The 20,001-nt window shown below is 41.3% G+C and overlaps 1 protein-coding gene across 1 annotated transcript in view; it reads right to left on the bottom strand.

Moving 5' to 3' along the window:
- Positions 1 to 19,409, bottom strand: part of klhl29 (kelch like family member 29) — a 195,649-nt gene extending 176,240 nt beyond the window's left edge. Inside the window, exons 1-2 of the mRNA XM_078289746.1 lie at positions 19,280 to 19,409; positions 7,330 to 7,398 (exon numbers count right to left, since the gene is read on the bottom strand). The gene's annotated coding sequence lies outside the window, so the exon portion shown is untranslated. The remainder of the gene's footprint in view (positions 1 to 7,329; positions 7,399 to 19,279) is intronic.
- Positions 19,410 to 20,001: the final 592 nt, after the last annotated feature.

The following is a 20,001-nucleotide window of genomic DNA, read 5'->3' as shown; positions in this document are numbered from 1 at the left end:
GTGCAGGAATGCACATTCACAAGTCTGGGGCAGCCCCCTTTATTCCCCTATAGAATCAGTTTGACATCTGCACTACACATGTGTCCCATCCATAAAACTGCATGAGGATCCCTTTAATAGTGTTACACGTGCACCAAATGGACAGCCTGTGGATCAAGAGGAGTGATTACTGATGGTGCTTCCTTACTTCATCATCAGGGCCAAATGGTTACAAGAGAATGGTTACAGCTACAGAATTTTTTATTATATTTTCAAGAGTCTAGCTAAATGTATAAAGGTTAAGTGACCTGTAGTATGCCAGGAATCACTCGACTACTTAATGTCTGTATTAGGTCTCTCATCCCTGTTGAAAGACTTCGGCAATAACTATTCAGATAAATGACGGCTGCCTCTCAAGTCCCTGTTTCAGTGGAAAATGTAGTTACAGTTTTTCTCTGCCTCTAGCAGAACCAGTATACAGGCCAACCTTGGCACCTCAGTCACGCTTGTGAACAGCAGTGGAAAATGCCATAAAACATCTGAGACGTTCCCTACATATGTAGGATAGAGATATGTGCCGTAATGAGTTACACTATGCAGATGGCCATTAAGGCTTATGTCAACATTAGGGAGATATCCAAATAATACTGTGGCAGATGATACTCACAATTAATTCAGAGTAAATTTTCAAGCAGACCCATTGACCACGGATGATAAGACAGTACATTTGAATTCTTTGATAAGAGTCCCTGTTGGGAAATTAATTTCAGCGGAGAACATTTGGTAGTTAGAGAGCAGGAATGTAATGAAGGTTAAAGAGGAGTTTTCACACCGAGCATGGAAATTGCTTCCTTTCAAAAGTATCTTGGTGAATCTGACAGAGGCTGGATAAGATGACCGTGGCTATTTACGACGTCAGTGTTTCCTGACTGATGCTGGACAAAAGGATCGCTGCAATGTGCAATAGCTCGATCCAGAAGGCAAAGAAAAGCGATCACGTCTTTGTATTCCTGCTAAACAGCTCAAGCCAACTGAAAAATGAAAATGTTTGGTCAAATTCAGCAAGCAAAGAATAGGAAGGAATGTGAAGGAATAGCAATGAGTTTTGACTTGTTGTCTGGATACACTGCTTTTATCACCTTCCGTTTTGAAGCACTTTGTAACATTCGTTTTGAAAAGTGCTATATAAATAAAGCATTATCATTATTTCTAAAACAGTATAATACTCTTAATTTTATATGTGCATTTTCTCAGCATCAGTGTAGATGTTATTGTCCCATACTGTACAATACATTGTCAGCGAGATGTAAAAAAAAAAAAAAAGACAAAAAAATCATATGACAACTTACTGCATTTCCATAGAGGCTATTGTAGAGTATCAGAAGGGGAGAACAAAACCGAAATATAAGATGATGAAATAAAATAATGTTTAGTGTTCTGCAAGGATGATATTACTTTTAACTTCCTGGAGCACAAAGCTTTTTATATTGAAGCTGGAGCGGAGCACTGTTCATGACGTTAAGTGAAACAATATGCCTTATCTGCAGCGATAACCATCTTACAATATCATGGATTTATTGTAGGGCCACTAATGAGACACAGTAAGGCTTGAAATATGGATCATGCCATCGTGCCTCTCCGGAGCACAGACACCCGGTAGAAAAATCGATATGGCAACATTTGCATCAAGATGCACAGGGAAAGCTCACATGGAGATATTCTTAAATAAGACAGCTGACATGACAGACATACTATATGCTCTGAAATGGCAACGCCGGCTGCTTGATATCACTGGCCTGCAGGACATCTTCACCAAAGGGAAAGTGAAGGTTTGGCAACACAGAGCTCAGGCAAACCACGGCTGACAGGGTTTCTTGGACGGATAGATGGATGGATGGATGGACAGCTGGTGATGCTGAACATTTTTCAGCTTTCTCTTTGCATCATGTCAAAGCATTCCACTCACACTCACCCACTGAACTGCCGATTTAAGCGCACTTAAAAAGCAACTAAAAGGAGATTTTTTTAAAGGGGCTTTTTTAATAATAAAAAAATACAACCCAAGGTAGCATGTTTCCTGATACCCGACTGCTGAATTGAATGATTTTGCATAAAAAAGGTGTGTTTTCTTAAAGTCTGGTATTTCTTTATTGAAACAGCACATCATGATTCTATCAATAAATTGCAGCTGTCACTGCCGCTTGGTGCTTTTATTTCAGAGGATATGGAAGGTTTCAAACATCGAGTTTCTTTCCAGTGGAATGGCAAGTGACATTTTCACACTAGTTAAAAAAATATGCTTTTCTTGGTGGAAAGCTTATAATGGGCTGCTGCTATAAAACCAAGGGCTTTTTTAGAAGCCTATTCGATTTATAATGTGCTATTCGAAAAACTACACAAAGCAGCTTTTAAAACTGGCAATACTCAAACATCACTGCGAGTACATGACAGTGATGTCATCAGGCCTAACAGCAAAGTAGAGCAGAGTATTATCCTGTGACGAGCATGAGCACAGCCTATCTGATCGTTACGTCATTCAAAATGTAGAAGGAGGGAGAGCTGCTTTGAAATCCAACCCCCCACCCGCAGTGAGGACACTTTGGATAAGTGGTTACATGCAAAGTGTTAATATTTGGTAAATCCTGTGGGCTTTTTTTCCCCTCTCCCTTAAGATGTGTTTATGCTAGTGCATACTCCCTAATGGCAGTTAAAGGAGCCAAGTCAACACTAATGCTACTGCTGATTATGCCTGCATGCCAGCATGGCCCATTCACAGATATTAGGCTCAATGGCCTGGATGAGATGCCATGTTGTGACCCCTGCTGTGCAGCTGCCCCCCAGGGGGGAAGAGAATGTGTGTGTGTGTCTGTGTGTGTGTCTGTGTGTGTCTGTGGCAGCCTCTTGGGATTCTATGCTCCTTTAACCACCACCCGACCCCATGCTGTGCCCTACGTCTTAATCGCTCTGGGGGCGTGTGGGAGACAATGCTTCACTGTTTATGTGATAGCAATATAACTGGGTAAGTGTGACAGTGCGATCCAAGATCTGTGTTTCTATGTCTGCTATTTATGCATGTGTGTTTGTGTTCTACCACCGTTGAGGTCTGGCAACAGCATGTGAATGTGATCCCATACAGAAGGAGGAAGCCATTTTATCATTACGGCAGTGGCATTGAGGCCGGCTCTTGAATGGCAGAGGGGGAGCTGGTGAAAGCCTGACCTTGCTCCTCCTGTTCTCCTTTCCCTCCTTCTTGCGCACCTGATTGCTCTCAGCAGCACAGACAATATCAGGCATGCACCTCATGGCGGCCGAGGTCAGAGGTCACATCATTAGTATCATTACTTTTCTGCTTAGCACATACCTTTACCCAAGACGACCCACATCATTTTCTGTCTTTACAGCTAAGTACTTCACTGAGCTGCATCCAGTTAAATGCCCTTCTCAAGGGTGCGCCAGCACTTTTCTCCCTTTGTCAGCAGGCGAGGACAGCCCACCTTCTTGCCTTAATGCTGGTAGGTGGAGGCTCTTCACCAAGCTGACTCCAAGGCAGGATTTTAAGAAGGGTGTTTAACATTATGAGGTTACCACAGCGTCAGCGGTGATTCCTACTATTATTATTATTCTAAATCCAGTCCAATAAATCAGGCATTACATTGGTAACTTGGCACATAGATAGTCCTTTTTTTTTTTTTATAATTTTTTTTATTGAGTTTTCAACATAAATGATCGTAGTCAAATAATTGCTCTTATGTCATAGTAGGCACATAGATAGTCCTGGTGACTCATAACCTGGACACAAAGAATGGCACTGATTGTCACATAGGGGGCGCTATAGTAAGCCCTCAAAGTCGAAGGCTTGGCCCCGCCGCACTATTAGTTACAGAAATGTGAATCTTGGTATATCTATCAGGACATGCTGAACATTTTTGGATTTTATGAAAAATGTCTCAGATTCATCTCCTAATTAACTGCAAAGGGTGGCAAACTAAGGGATCGTTCCATAAACAGCCATGTTATTAACCTTTTTAAAATTTGCACAAGATGTTCAACTGACTGTAAAATCATGACAAAGTAATCAATCCACTTGAAATTCTACAAATTGGTCAGAAACATCATTTTAAAGATATTTACCGAGCCAAATGCTGACATGTTGACATCTGAACAGAATACAGCCAGTTGAACTTCTGGTGTGTTGTGATAATAACGAAGACTCCAATACCCACCATGCCTTGCGGGGCAGTCAGGGAGCTCAGTGTATTCTTGGTCATGCTGTAGTAACTAGTTCATTGTTGGTAGCAGCTATATTTTGAGGCTATTTCTGCTGAACTGAACAATACTGGGGGAAAGTGGCAGGAGAGAGTGGGAGAAGGCATGTAACAGGCAATGAGCCGTGACTCAAACTTAACACTGAGAGTGCATTTTTACGCCTTTATTCGTTCACAGCAGGCCTGTCCGTTAGGCAGAGAGAGGGCTACACACTCTAATTATGTGGTGTTCTCTTTCTTTTTAATTATGGATATTGTATGCCTATAAAATGTGAAAATTAAACTTATACACACACACACACACACACACACACATACATACACAGTACATTAATTTAATCTAGGTAAACCAACTAATTTAAAATATAGCAAATATTAGTGTCATTATAAACCGAGGTTATTGGTTATAATTACCACTGGTAAGGGACAGCATTTTGCCATTTTGCCCAGACCGGCATAATGCCACAGGCCAGCCCAGCATCCACTGATCCAGAGAGCACCCCCAAAAGGTGCTTAACTTCATGACTGGGGCTGAAGAAATGTGATCCTGTATAATTGAATGTTTTACAAAACTAATGCTCAGGGGGAATGATGTAGGTCTAGGTTAGTCTTGTTTATACTGTAAGGGAAACCTGGAACTACTGGTTCACCTAGAAAAAAAGGTGACCACATTTTATTAATATTCACTATAAAGGAATGAGTCACTGCACACGCTGCACTATAATTAACTGCCCTCCTCAAGTGGAGAGGTGTAGCTTTCCCTCTCATCAGCTGGCGTAAAGCCCCCGCCGGTCCTTTAGCCACTGCCACCTCCAACCTCCCTGCCCAGACCAGTGCAGCAGGTTGGCATGCCGGCTGATGGCACCTTTGTCTGAGCGGCTCTGCCTGCTACCAGGAGACCAGTTTTCCTCCTTGCAGGAGCTTGTCATCTATCATTACGCGAGGCGGCCATGAGAATGATTCCAGCAGACAGCTCCAGCTTACCGTCTGGGGGCCCAACGTAAACAGCACACTGCCGGGCAAACAAGGGTGATGATGACCATTACTTTCCAAGGTATGCGGCACAAAAAAAAGCAAAAAAAAAAAACAAAAAAAAAACACAACCATTGCTGTGTTGTGTTCCTGTTTAAATTCAGGTAGCAGGCATGCAGCAAGAGGCAGCGATACATTTTTGATCAATTGGATTCGTCATTTCTCTGCCAAGCTCTAGGAAGATATTATTCTTTATTTATTTGTTTTCGTAACTGTGTTGTGTTGATTTTGGGGCGCATTCACAACAAGCGTGTCTGGAGTGGTTTAGTCAAACTCCGGAGCATTCGTTCGGTTCCTTTGGGCACGTGAGAACAATGCCATGCGAACTGTACAAAATAACAACACCAGGAAAATGCAGGTCTCGGTCCTCTTCCAAGCAAACTGCGGTGTGATTCATTAGGAGTAAGAACATAATAATACCAACTACAGGAAACGACCGAAAAACGCTCTCAGTTTTATGGACATAAGGAGACATTTGATAGCCAGCAGTTACTCATGCTTGGAAAGCCTAGCATAACACAGTGAACTGAGGGGAAACCACAGTCTGGACTGATGCTCATATTCAACTATTTCTTCATGTGTTTTTATTTGATATGTACCGGAGATATACACCGGAAAAGGTAAATTATGGCAAAAAGCGAAGACAAGCCCATGATGCTTGGCTAAAGTTACAGGGACTGAAATCAGATTGTTTTGAGTCCCTCCAGCCGCCAAACTCTCTAACCTCATAGGATGACAGGTCACCAAAACTCTGGCCAATAAACAAGCTACGTGAGTCCATGTGACTTCTGGTTACAAGCCCTGGTTCGCTTGTAATTGGGGAGGTGTGAACTTAAACAAACAAAATACAAAAATGTAACAAAGTCAACTTTTCAGCTATGGCTCGGACCAAAGGAAACGAACTGCAGGTGTGATCACACCCCTAGGCTTTTCAAATGTGTATGGCAATAGAACTAATTTGCCACGCTGTGAAAGCTGAATGTAGCGTGGCCCATCACAACTTTTGGACCAGGGAAGCCATGATGTGAGCAGGCTTACACAGACCACTGACCAAACAGCACAGAGTGATTTTGCACCTGAAGCCCCCCAGTGGGGATTGGTCCCCAACAAAGAGCACACATAATGAGTCGTGTTAATCAGCGACGCACTGACCCGGGACGGGCACCGCCAAACGTAACACATACACATACATACACACGCACACACACACACAAAAGCCCCACCCCCCATGTGCCTCTGGGACGCAGGCCTGGTCACCTCACTCCGGGATCAAAGGCAGTGTGTCGTTTTAATCAGTCCTCGCAGTGGGTAACCCCATTAATTCAATTCTATTTCATCAGCAGTGAGCAGACCACCAGAGGGGTCTGTACATTCCTGGGGTCCTTCAGTCCAGGAGTAATCCTATCTCTTAATGACCCGGGATCACACTCTAACCCCATAATTGCTCGGCGACTGAGTTGGTTTTGCTTGCTGACAGAATTGCCAGATCTTTGCAGGAGGAGAAACAAAGACAGACACGGGTCATTTTCTGGACACGGCAGGGAAGTCAAGCAGAATTAATGACGCCATGAATCAAATATTTCCAGTGAATCAACCCCCCACTAAACCAGGCCAGCACCGCAGAGAATGTACACATACACACAGTAAGCTGGACCAAAGGATGAAGTAGTGCACATTAAGCCCGATTGGAAAATTCCACAATAAATTTGCTCAATTTTGATGTTTTATTAGAAAATAATGTGTGTAAAATAAACTGGAATTGTATCTGGTTAAACAATTTTCAGCAAAGGAATACAATTTATGATTTGATTTTTTTTTTCTAAATAAAAGGAATTTTTAATAGCTTGATATGCCAGTAAAATCACTAAAAATGAGAATTATTAGAAAAAGATGCCATGAGAAAACACCATAGGTACAATACAACAATGAGGCAGAACATCACCTGCTCATACTTCATCGCTCTTTTGTATCACCCTGTGTGGTTTGTTTTTCTGTGGCATAATGAAATGTTTATTGGGACATGAGATAATGAGCTTTTGATATCTTACCGTACCTTTGGTCTCTGGTGGATGGGGATGCTCATCACAGACAAATTAGATCTTTTGAGTATTGCCGTCTACACCTGTGAAAACAATAACAGCAGCATTGGTGAATAAGGTGAGGCATTTAAACTGAAAATGAAAACATTTCTGAAGCTGGCCCTATCATTCTCATGTACGCCAGCTGCTAGACGGCAAAAATCAGTCATCCTTTCACTCAAAAAAATAAATAAATAAATGAAAAAATCCATCGAAGTGAGAAGCGATCCCCATCAAGAGATTTATTAGTGTAATCTTTGGTCTACAGAACAGACAAATGGCTCCATGGAGAGGTGCGCTACTGTGCAAGACCTATCAATAACCAACAGTCCAAACGTCCTGGGATAACATCGGAGGTCAACGCCAGATAAGACTGCAATGTAAAGGTCAAAGTGAATGCATGGCTGCAGTTGGAACAGGCTCTCAGGGAGTGGTAGCAAATGATAGCCTGAGTGAACATAAAAAAAAAAACAACAGTTAATGTTAGATTGGAAACTGAAAGCGCTGCTTTTTTTAGATGACGACAAAGCAGAGGGGTTTTTGTACGGGAGACGACACTTCAAAGACCTTCATTGTCGAACGCAACAACGGCGCTGGTGTTCGTAAACAACGACCTTCTCACTCCTCCACGGTGGCAGCCTTTGGAAGTCACCACAGCATGATCAGAGCCATGACACCATCTCTTTCTCTCTCTTTCTCTCTCTTTCTCTCTCTGTGTGTGTGTGTGTGTGTGTGTGTGTGTGTGAGAGAGAGAGAGAGAGGGAGAGGGAGAGAGAGAGAGAGAGACGGTGCCTCTGGAATTGTAGTGTTATACAAGGGCTAAATCAAACAGTCTTCAAAAAGAAAACTGTACCTGATAGACATCCGTGAGTACTTTTATTTCATTGTGAATTAAAACAAAAAAAATATATCAATGTAGCAAGCTAAGCTCTTTGTACTTTTAAAGAAAACATCCACCCTAAAACTAAAAAAATTAAATAAAATATTGCCGATGTGCCTTACATTGTTGGATCCATTTGTTGTTTGGTGGTGTATTTTTCTTATGACCATGGATGACTGGCTAAACGTAAACAACGTGACGTCACATAGAGATATTTCCAACGCAAAAAAAATCATTTTAATTTTCAAAAACATCAACGTTAAACACCAGTTTTTGGTGTCAGTCCCTCAGAATCAAAGAGCGAGGCTTCTATCTAGACCGAAGTTCAACAATCATCTTTAAAGAGGAAGAGAGACCAACAGCATCAATAGACCTGAATGCAATGCAGCCACAAGACAGGTTGCATTTTGGTTAAGGAGCGCGACTCTCGACTGGAAAACCTCTCACTCTCAAATTGTTTTTGCTATTGCTCTCTCTACCTGTACATAAAACCAACAGCTGAAATGCTCAGGCATGTTCTCTGGGGCTTGTCGAAAGGCATTCTGGGAAATGGAGGAAATCACTAACTGAGGCAGAAGTAGACAAGGCAGATTCAGGGAAAGTGGTTACACCAAAAAGGTAAATTACAACACAAAATAACTCCTGGAATGCATCACAATTTGATGATACAAAATAGTCTAAGAGGATCCGAGGAAGGAATTTTCCCTTTTTTGCTTCCATTGAAAATGCCTTGTAAGACAGCTGTGTGAAATAACTTATTTCTTATTAGTTATATTAGAAACATGACATGCAACTCACAATGCACGGTCCTAGGTTTGTGATTAGAGTTGCCAGTTTGGCTCCTCAGACCTGCAGGAAAGTCTTGGTGGGGAAAATGAAACTACTGCTGAAGTGTCTTTGAGCAAGGCATTCAACCCCCAACTGACCGCTGAGGACTGTGGTTGTGCTGGGAAATTCCCAAGTTTGAGTTTGAAGAAGTCATCTGCATGCCACATGTGACGGCACGGGTTTGATTCCCAGCTCATGATCTGCTGTTACATTTCTCCCTTTCCTTGCTTTTCCCGTCTTTTTCGTCATGGTTTACTGCCAAATAATGATTAAAATTCTTGAAAATGGCAGACTATCTGCTCTCCGTAAAAATAATTTACAGATGATATAGACCGTTCTCAAACAGAGTTGAAGAACAGAAGCCTGTGTTTGAGTCAGAGCAGGCAGGGAAACATTTTCAAAGTGTTGAACTGTTATTGAACGCTCATTCATCATAGCTTGCTGACTCTACTTCCAACTGACATACATCACATTGGACTTAATAGTCTGTAGAACATGATTTTGACTGGATTGTGCCTTTAAGATGAAATATGGAGGATGAAGGTGTTTCTTTAGTCCTCAAAAAAACTGTCTGATTTCCATTATGATGATTGTGCAGGAATGGAAATAGCTACCTTGCCAAATCTTTCTCGAGGGGATGATAAAAGACAGTAGCTCACTAGTATAAAACCAATTCTTTCCACCATCAGTTTATGGAAGTAAAAACTGTCTGCTGTTGCACTGTGAATAAGTCAAAACAAATTTATTTTGACATATGGTTGTTTCTCTAATAGTCTTAATATTAATATAATGCTAATTGCAATAGTATTAATAATTAAAGTTTGTAAAAGGAGTATTACATTTATTATAGAAATAATTACAGAAACGGTAATGGATAAGATTATATTTTAATAGACTACTGTGTTCTGCTGCCAGCTCTCTTCATCTTATGACAAAGTGAGATTACAATAACTAACTACAATAACTGTAGATTTGCATTTATACGCTGCTGTCAGACAAAAAAATACACAATAAAGTTATAGGCTTACTGTAACATAAATTCAAAATACTGTATGACCAGTCCTTATATTGAGCAAGTTAACCGTTAGGCAGGATAGTGTGTAGACAAAAACCTGAAAATACTTTACTACCTTCTTAAGTCACTAGGCCAATTTTTTTTTTTTTTATTAGAAAATGAGATGAAAGCCCACAGGAAAAATGTTTACTTTGCCATGACATTAGAGATGTTTTTCCATTACTCCACACAATGCAAGATCATTAACTACCTCATTGACTTCTCCCTATAGATTTATATTTTGTCTCCTCTTGCTCCAAGCATGCATTTGCATTTCTGTAACACAACACACAGTTTGAGTCAAATGCCACACGTGGGCGACATTTAAAATGAGAAAATGCCACAATAATTGATAATTGATAGTAACTGATTGATAATGCCTAGAATATCAAAGAAAATATTAATCTTCACCTGGATACAAATACTGTGGAACTTTGAAATGTTTTCTGGGTACGCTGCAACACTAACACAACATAATTAAAAGGAAAATGTTCAATTTATTTTGCTCAAGAAGCCAGCACTCTCATTCACAGGGTGTATAGAAAACGTTGTATCGTGCCAATTATTGTAAACTTGTCAAAATGAACTCCAGCAATAAATCATCTACGTAATTATCAATTGATTGAAGCAGCTATCTAACTGTGAAACAGACTTCGAGGCATAATACATCAATTTTAATGGCATTTCTTAATCAGAATGCTCAGCAATCAGCAGAGACCAATTAGGGCCTGAGAGATAGAGAACCGCCATTAATAATCAAACTTGGCTGGCATCACATTGGCTCCATTCTAAAGAGGCTGCTGGGGCTGTTTTCAAGTGGACTATTCATTTGACAGTGAATGTATAGTCTCAGAAATGAAGCACACAACTTGAAAAATTTCTGATATGATCAGGAAAAGAGATAAGTGACCACTCTCAAAACTGCAAGGAAATTCTGAGCGGCCTTATGCCAGCCAGATTGTCAAATGACTATTGACTAGCTGCGCTACAGTAAAAAGATTTTTCTCGTAAGATCCAAAGGCTACATTTCCAAAGGCCAATGAATTCATGTTCTGAGAGGAGAATGGATAGGCCTATCTTGCTAATGCAGAAAAATAGAAATGTCTCCTCAAGAAAGCTATAAAATTACACAAAGGCCCACGGGTGCCCAGCTATGACAAAAGATATCTTTACAATGGCACCTTCAGCAGAAGTCTATTAACATTATGGTCAGTTTTATCACAGCCAAATTTCTGTGTGTCTTTGAATACAAGGAACACCCAAACTGCAGCACATAAAATATACTAGCAGCGCAGAGACCAAGCAGAAACACTGTCCTTTATGCCTTTCCAAGCAGGAGTTTACTTCTCTATGATTTTCACTGTTCATTTCCCTGGCTGCAGATACAAGCAATAATTGCCCGGCTTTCAAGTCCACACCAATGAACCGTGAGGATGTAAAGCGAAGTTAAGTAACCACGGTTCCATTTGAACAGAGGCGGTAGTATGAGCAATGTCCCCGTAACTGCTACTTCATTTTTTCCCCTATCCACTGCAACTAATATCAATAGACACTTGTCCCATTTTCATATTTGTTTGTGTAACCCATTGGCAACATGTTCAAGTGAATTTTTAACCATTCGCTGTGTATCAATGGCATCACCTGGACAACATAACATAGGCAGCAAAAATACATTTTCGCAACCGGTAAATCACAATCAGTTTTAATTTATCAACTATTTCCTGCCAGATGTTGTGCAGTAATTACAAAATACAGTTAATGATCCCGGTCATTGTGCTCCAGCTATTTATACAAGGAAGGTCTACTGCCAATGTGAATTAATCAAAGCTTTAGTACATGCATCATAGCATTAGGTGGTTGGGTTCGGGCCAATATATATATAAATGCCATTTTAGTCCCTGGAAAAATACATGTCATACAGGCTAATGCAAACAGGTTGTAAATAGGACGCCATTATAGATTCACATCACACCACCCACACACACATGATTTATGTATCCTCTTAACTCAAGAGCCACCTTTCAACTTTCACTGTTGGAGTATGCAAATTAGACCTGACTGTAAGTCGTCGTTATGTATACTTGCATTAACTGAACTATTTACATATTCATTCATCGATGGAGACGCATGATTTAGAGCTTCACAGTTGCAGAATGAGCAGAGCCCCAGAGAGAAAAGCCATAGTAGAAATATCTCATCGCTAGACACAGGCAAGCAACTTCATTTTTTTGCTTTTTAAAACCCATTCATTCTAGTTATTCTTTATAATGTTTAAAGGTCATGTAATGATTTCAGTAGATTACTGTGGAAGCCTGATTGATATCAAGTATTATCATGACGAGTTAATATGCCTCTTCTTGTGAATACCAATCAACAAAGCCAAAGTCAAAACTCACTACACTGCAAACATTGCAGCACATAAACCAATTACTGCTACGGTGTGGTGGCACCACTCAAAAGAAAGTAGCAAGCTTCAAATAATTTTTGTAATGTCTGGTGGTTTTGAAAAGAGAGGCAGAGGGAAATGAGTTCAAGTGAATTCAGTGACCGGTAAAATTTGTTTGCCTCTTGAGATAATTTGAGGTCTGGTCAGCCTCAAGCGGGACGAGCTGGTTCGAGTCTGACATTCCACCTCAGAACTGTTCCACCAGGCCTTTCTTTAAGCCCCGCTTCTCCTCAAGGCAAACTCAATTATTCAATTTCAAATAAATTATTACATAACACACCCATGCCCTCCTAAGGGCCGGTGCACTCTCAAATAATGTCTGGCATATTCTCTCTTTAAAAGCCCAGACATACCTAGAATAGATTTTACATTTCATTATAGATGATGTTTATTCCAAAGTAGAGATAAGATAATAAAATACACCTTATTAAAGTGACTGAGGTCCATAAAGGAGATGCCAGGGGAGCTATGGCTGTCAAATAATCGCAGAGCAGAATTACTACAGTAGCCAGGCTTAATGGGAGCCTGCATAAACAACTAAATATGGCGACAGCAGTGGTGGTGGCGAGCCAGAAGGCAGGAGAGATTTTCCATGTCCACCTCCCTCCCATCTCTTCCCCAAACATGGAGCAGACCTGCAGCGTCATCATGGGGGCTAACAGGCTTAACCTGCCCCCCATGGAGCCACTCACCACACAGCGGGGTCACAGCCTGCAGGGGCCTGGAGATGAAGCCTCACAGGCCCCATTCCAAACCAAACCCTTACCCCCGTCCCAAACGTGTCAAGTGTATCCGAGCCGTTTGTGTGGGTATTAAAAATATGGTAATGGCTTCAATTTTCCCCCTCAAATAGGCTAGCTGGAGGTTTTTGCATGAAACCAAATATTTCCAAACACCAGATGAAATGCCGATGGGTTGAAGCTATGGGTAAATTTGGAATTGGGTCCTTATCTGGTAAGTATGGCCCTTGGCCCTGGCTCTTGGTGTCAGCTTGCTAGCTCAAGGCCTAATGAGTCCCAGCATATTGTCGGGCAGCGTAGCCTTGGCTCTGCTTCCTGGAAGGCGAAGCTGATGGGCTACATAGAAAATATTAATGCCACAATCACACCAGGACATCAGGCACAGCTCTAAACAACTAGAGCATATCTACGCACAGTTGGGCTGGGCGATACGCATGGATCCACACAAATGTATGTGCTTAATCAAGACTGCTGTCTGTGGTGCTGTGATTGCTTGATGTTTTAATCCAGTGAACAGTTCTTTTCCTACAGGCTTTTTCTGTAAACACAGTATAAAGAGTAAACAAGACAAACCTGGAAAACTCTTTGGCTATTCTCAAGTCATATAGATTAGATATAGAGTCTTATAGATTTTCATAGATTGAAATTTATGTTAAATAAATAATAATAATAAACACTAAACTCTGAGCATTTGTTTGAATTTAAGAATGTATCCATCAGTGCACTTGTAATTTAATATAATGAAAATTATATTGATGAACACAGCCACTATAATACGTTTTTTTTGGGGGTTTTTTAATAAAATGAGCCACAAAAAATATGTAGCCGAAAACATCTATTGTTACAGCAACTACAAATTGTTTAAAACAAAGTTAAAAAGCCTGAGGAGTAATCATTGCACACATGAACATTCATGAGGTGATATTTTTTTGATTAGCTCAAAGCATTTTCTAGCCTATTAAAATGAATGTAAGGACTCCATCACTTCAAAACCCTATTTTCAGAGGCATACAGTAACATTTGAAAGCAGGCTGCTGACTCAATCTCCATGGTTGTAGGAGGTTCAGGGCTTCGTGCGAACTGAGACCATTCTGGTCTCTGAACAGTGAAATCCAGGCTTTTTACTGATATGATACCAGCGTCACTACCCCTTGAGCGACTGTGTTCAGGAGGGCAGCTGAAGAGCCTGCCTTTCATAGTTCACTGATCTCTAAAGAGCTTGGGAACCATGGTGTTTGCTCATGGCCTTTTGCCCTATCTACATTAGCAAGTATATTACCCTTTGTAATAGTCTCCGATGCTAAATATTCAGCAGCATATTAATCCAAAGATATCACTGCTACTGAAACTCAATAACGAAACCGTAAAAGGAAGCAATGGGAATAGGGGAAGCGTGATTCACCAGTGTTAATAAAAATGAAAAACTCCCCCTCAAATTTTTGAACCATGAACAGAACCGATTGTATTGTCCTTAGAAAATGGTGTCGGCCTTTTTTCAGTTTTGATAGATAATTCTGTTTTTTTTCCTCATGTGGTTTTCAGCCAATGCTATGACCTGAGAACCAACAGTATCTCAATCGATTTTTTAATTGGGAGTGTAAACAAGCATCTGTTTGTCCAGAGAGTAGCCCTATTTCGCAACAACGCTACACCAGTCTACCAGGTTGCCAGATCAATTGGCTACAGAAATAAAATTTGAAAATTGTATTGATTGTCAGTTTATAATGTTACCACTAGGCATTATTTAGACACATTTATATTTTGGCAGAAGGAGGCGAGGAGGAGATCTGTCTACTTGCTCTATCTAGGAATTGAGATCTCATCCTCCATCTTTCAAGGCAAATTGCTTCACATCGACATGATATCAAAGCAGCACACAGCCCTCCAACTCAGGGAAGATCAAGCATTCTCTCAACTCTTCGCTATCAAGCCCGTTACCTTTGATACACTAATAAACGTGGCCAAACATTCTGACACTCGCGATGATCAAGGAGAGGCTGGATCTTTTCAAATGGCCGAGTTCAACCGAGCCTTCCTTCAGTGCCGATTCAGGCCCATAAACCATCTCTAAGCTATGGGTTATGTTTGAATGCACAACAGCCATAGATAACTTGGCTTTGTCTTATGTGACCAGCAATTTACCTACAATAAGATAGATTTTCCTATCAGGATTGGTTACTGAGGGAATTCAAATGACACTTTCTAGAGACACAAGAAGAAGCAGAGGGATAGAATAACAGGCAGATGTTTTGAGAGGGTAAGACTGAACTTGAGGGGTACATGGACCCAAACCTAGGACTGCTGTGTGTGTGTGTGTGTGTGTGTGTGTGTGTGTGTGTGTGTGTGTGTGTGTGTATACTGTAAAACGACTGGGTTAAACTGGAATGCATAGTTTGGTTCTCTGGTAAAAGCCATACAAGCATCAGCAAAATGTAGCCCCCATTAACATCGCATGAATGGGGCAACCGCTACATATTTGAAATTTTTGGGCAATAGCACAGTCACGTAGCATAAAACAATGTGGTTGTTATTGTTAATCCGAGGTGATTTGTGGTGATTTGACCAGTAATTATGAAGCACGTTGCCGATGCCCCTACCCCTCCCGTGCATTTGGTGTTGGCTGTGGCTACATTTTGCTGATGTTTGTGTGGTAAGTGCAAGGCAGCCAAGCCATGCATTCCAGTTTCAGCTGGTTCTTGGACTCCTCTCAGGCTTAAGCACCATCTGAACATCACATGCAGCAAAAAAAAAAAAAACAGAGATTAATTTAATTTTTCACGCAATACGCTCATTCGAGGCTCCCTATAGCATCTACAAGCATCACAGAAGATTGAAATTTCTCAGACCTAATGTTTCAGGAAATGTTATATATAGCAAATTTAAGATAGATATAAAGGCAATTTTTCTCATTCAGTAGAAAATACAGATAATCATATAATGCCTGTGTATGGAAACTGTATGATTTCCTTTCTGGAAAAAAAAAAAACCAATTTCAATACAATTACAGCTGTTTTCTAAATGCAGTGAACATTTTCGAACTCACATATTCAATACCAAAGAAGGAGCAAGCCGTGAGAGCAACCAGAGCTTGTTCATTTTTCCACTTATTCTTAACTTTCAATCTCTACTCAGGCATTTTTGAACTGACATTTGCACACCTTTCACCACTGCTTTATTATGATGGGTAAACTATGTTCAGAATACATTTGTGCAGGGGAAAAAAACATGCTTGTGCAATTGAATCACACAGACTTAGAGTGGGCTATGAAGGACTTTTTAAACAGGCGCTACATCTTCAAGGTCCTCTTTAGAGTGGTAAAACATATCTATATTCTTCTCAAAAAATGAACCAAAAGTGAACATTTTAAGATTGTCCTGCAAAAAAAATAAGAAAAAATCTTATTCTGGTGGAGCATGTCTTTGAAATCTGATTGAGAAGAAAATTCCCCCCACTCTTCTTGCAATGAGGGGAAATGGAGTTCACGGCGTCCAGCAAAGCAGACATAAAAACACACATAATTCTTCTTTAGAACCGTTTTGTTTTTGGTGGGGGGTGTACTGGTCCAAATTGGCCTTTCAATGCCCGCTGTGCTAACGGCCTTGCTCACTACCAGAATCAGAATCAGTTTAATCGCCAGGTACATTCACCTACTAAATATGTTGCCTCGGTGAGTCAGTGCACACAGCACAAAACAAACACACAGACACAAAGCGCATTGTAAGAGACAAGAGTTTTTACACAGTAAACAGTGCAAATGGCTCCACCTCCTCCAAACTGCTGCCATATACAGCCCGGGCACCGTTGTGTTTATCTGACTACTGTTCAATGAAAACACCGTCTGGATTTCTACAACCATGTACGGTGGAGAGCCAGGCACAGCTACTGTTCTCTGGACTCCAGTAAACTATGGTGCGTGTTTTCCCCCTTCACCATAATCAAAAACGGGTGGATCACCGATTCATCCAAATACAAGTACATATTTCATCAGGCCTTCCTTCTTTCCCTGTACGAACAGCCCAATACAGAAATCACACCCACCAAATAAAGTATGAATCAAATTAAATCCTTTACCAACGGGCATTTCTTCTTCTTGGGGAAAAATGTGGTGACATTACAAAACAACATGAAAATGCCCCAGAGCTATTGTAATTTGCTGACCATAATAACAGTCTTTTTTCGCTTGTCCTTTCCTAATAGCAGGATAAATGCCTTGGGGTAATTTCTAAATGAATTCCTCAGGCCAAAGCACTTCTCCAGGCCAGCCTAAATCATGTTTGATATAGAAGGATTATCCCTGATTGAGCTTATCGCAAAGAGGCTTGTAACAAACTAGAGGAATCACAATAGTTCCATAGAGGTGAGGCAGGAGAGCTCGCCTGCCTATACAGCTCTGTAGCTTTCGACTACGAGGACACGCACACACACACACTCACACCTCTTTATATTGCCGCTGATGCTGCTGCATAATCATCCACCTACAGTGACTGGTTATTCTAAATATGCAGAGACAACTCTCCGTCATATCGATGAGGCGAGAAGACCCTGCTAAATGGCCCCAGCTCTGAGGCAAATGCATTGTCTCACCTCATCGAGTGCAGAGCTCCCTGCCTGTTCAGGGAGGATAGGACTAAAGCCCTTAATCCCTGCGTTGATTCACGATAGCCTGCAAGGTTTTCAAATGTCATCAATGGAGGTGTGTCCCCGCTCCTGACCCACATGTTTGGCTGGTTAATACAATAAACACACTGGGATGCATCCAATTACAAATAGAAACACATACGCTCAGGTCCAGGGCTGTACATCCATTTATATATATGGAAACACACGCTGATGCCGGGGCTCGTAAACAGCCATCAGTGCCGAGGCCAGTGAGGATTGACAGAGTGTTGTGCCAAATCCCACATGCAGATATGACAGGTGACATAAATCATGCTAAATATGGACTACTGATTAAATGTGATAATGCTATTATGAGTTCCAACTTCAATCTCCTGTGAATCCCTTTTCACAAACAAAAACAATGCTTGTCACAAAAGAGCGGCCAGCATTTTGAAATTGATAGATTCAGTGTTAAATTCATCACCAACTTTTTGCTAGGAGAAAAAAAAAAAAAAAGCACTGTGCCACACACAATCACTTCTCTACTGTAACAACACATGGGGCTTGTGATGAGTAATGTTGTTGTTTGGACTACACGGATGAGTCTTGTGCGGTGGACTAGGTAAATCTGCAGCCTGTAATAACAATAAGAGGATTTTATAAATACACATTCGCTTTGCAGAGTGTGTACAAGTACAACAAGCAAACAGCCCCAGGATGTGCAGAACATGTTTCAACTGCAGCCTGTGCACTTGAGATATTTAGAGAAATCAGTTCTGTATAGCTGTGCATTTCAGTAAACACATCCATGAATTCAGGGATGAAGTGGAGGGCAAACCCACATAAAATCAATTTACTCTCTTTTGCAGAATATAAAACACATTTTAGGCTGACATAAATCTTTCTGACATAAATCAATAGTATACTTCATAGTGGGTTATATCTAAGTTACATTAGAATAGGGTCTTTTTAATGTTTTTTTAATAGAACTGATTTTTGTTTAAATACTGGTGGCTGTCACCCACTCCTAGTTCCCCCACCTTTATATTTACCTCTACCTCACTGCATGAGATGCACTGATATTTTGCTAACCTGCTCAGTTTCTGTCAGCAGCTCCAAGACATGCAGGAAGTTTTTTCTCTCTCGCAGGAGCGCTTGCGCACAACGTGAGCGCCGCACACACCATTTGGTAGGCTATGGTCCTCAGCTAAGGGGTGCCAGTGCAACTGATGATCCTCCTCTCATTCATTCACGCCATTCGCGATAGGACAAGTGCCTGTGCACGGACTAAACTCTGCCTGACAGAAAGCACATCAAAAATAGGCCTGCATGAAGTGAGCGTGGCGAGTGGTCCAGCTCCACTGACTGAGCGCTTACCTCCCTGCTCGCTGCTTCTGTCCCCCGGCGTTTGTCCTTGTTTCGCTACGACGCTTATGTATGAATGCTGTCTTTATCCCGCAAAGACCGCTGTTGCATTTTACAGCGAAATGTACAACACTGTCTGATGGCACCGGCTGTCCGCTGGTCGTTAAGTGTCCGGTCTCCGCTCGGCTCTGCACGTCACCAAGTGGAGTGGACGGGACTTGGCAGACGCGTCTTTATGTGCTCGCTGCACGGCGGCGGCGGATCTGAGATGTAAGCGAATGCTTGGTCGGACTGGCACACCGTGTGGCTACTTTACTCCCGATGCTGCTCCTCCCCTTCCACTCCGTTTTCCTCATGCAAGCCCTACAGCGCCTCCCACTTGCCACTGCGTGCAAGTGCAAGTGCAAGTGCATGTACCCGCAGAGCCAGGCTGCTGCTGCTCGCTGTTTGCACTGTAGCTCCAGCATTCATTAGCCTAACAATCTATGGCATTGGAATAGTTTCATTTTTATTCCACTCCTTAAACGTTAGCACAATGAGAGAATGTATATTGATTACTACTTAGTGACTGTTTAGATTTAATTTCAACACAGAAATGTTGCAGTGACTTGAAATACTTTATAGGAACATCACTTGGTTTAATAAATAGCTTTTTTCATGTTCTCTGGAAGCGTTTGCCTAAAAGCATCCCACTATACCTGATCTCACCCTAATTCTGCTGAACAGCCTAACAG

This window comes from Centroberyx gerrardi, chromosome 18, assembly GCF_048128805.1.
Source record: "Centroberyx gerrardi isolate f3 chromosome 18, fCenGer3.hap1.cur.20231027, whole genome shotgun sequence".
Lineage (NCBI taxonomy): Eukaryota > Metazoa > Chordata > Actinopteri > Beryciformes > Berycidae > Centroberyx > Centroberyx gerrardi.
The sequence above is the reverse complement of the archived record's forward strand: the minus strand, read 5'-3'. Positions and strand labels throughout refer to the sequence as shown.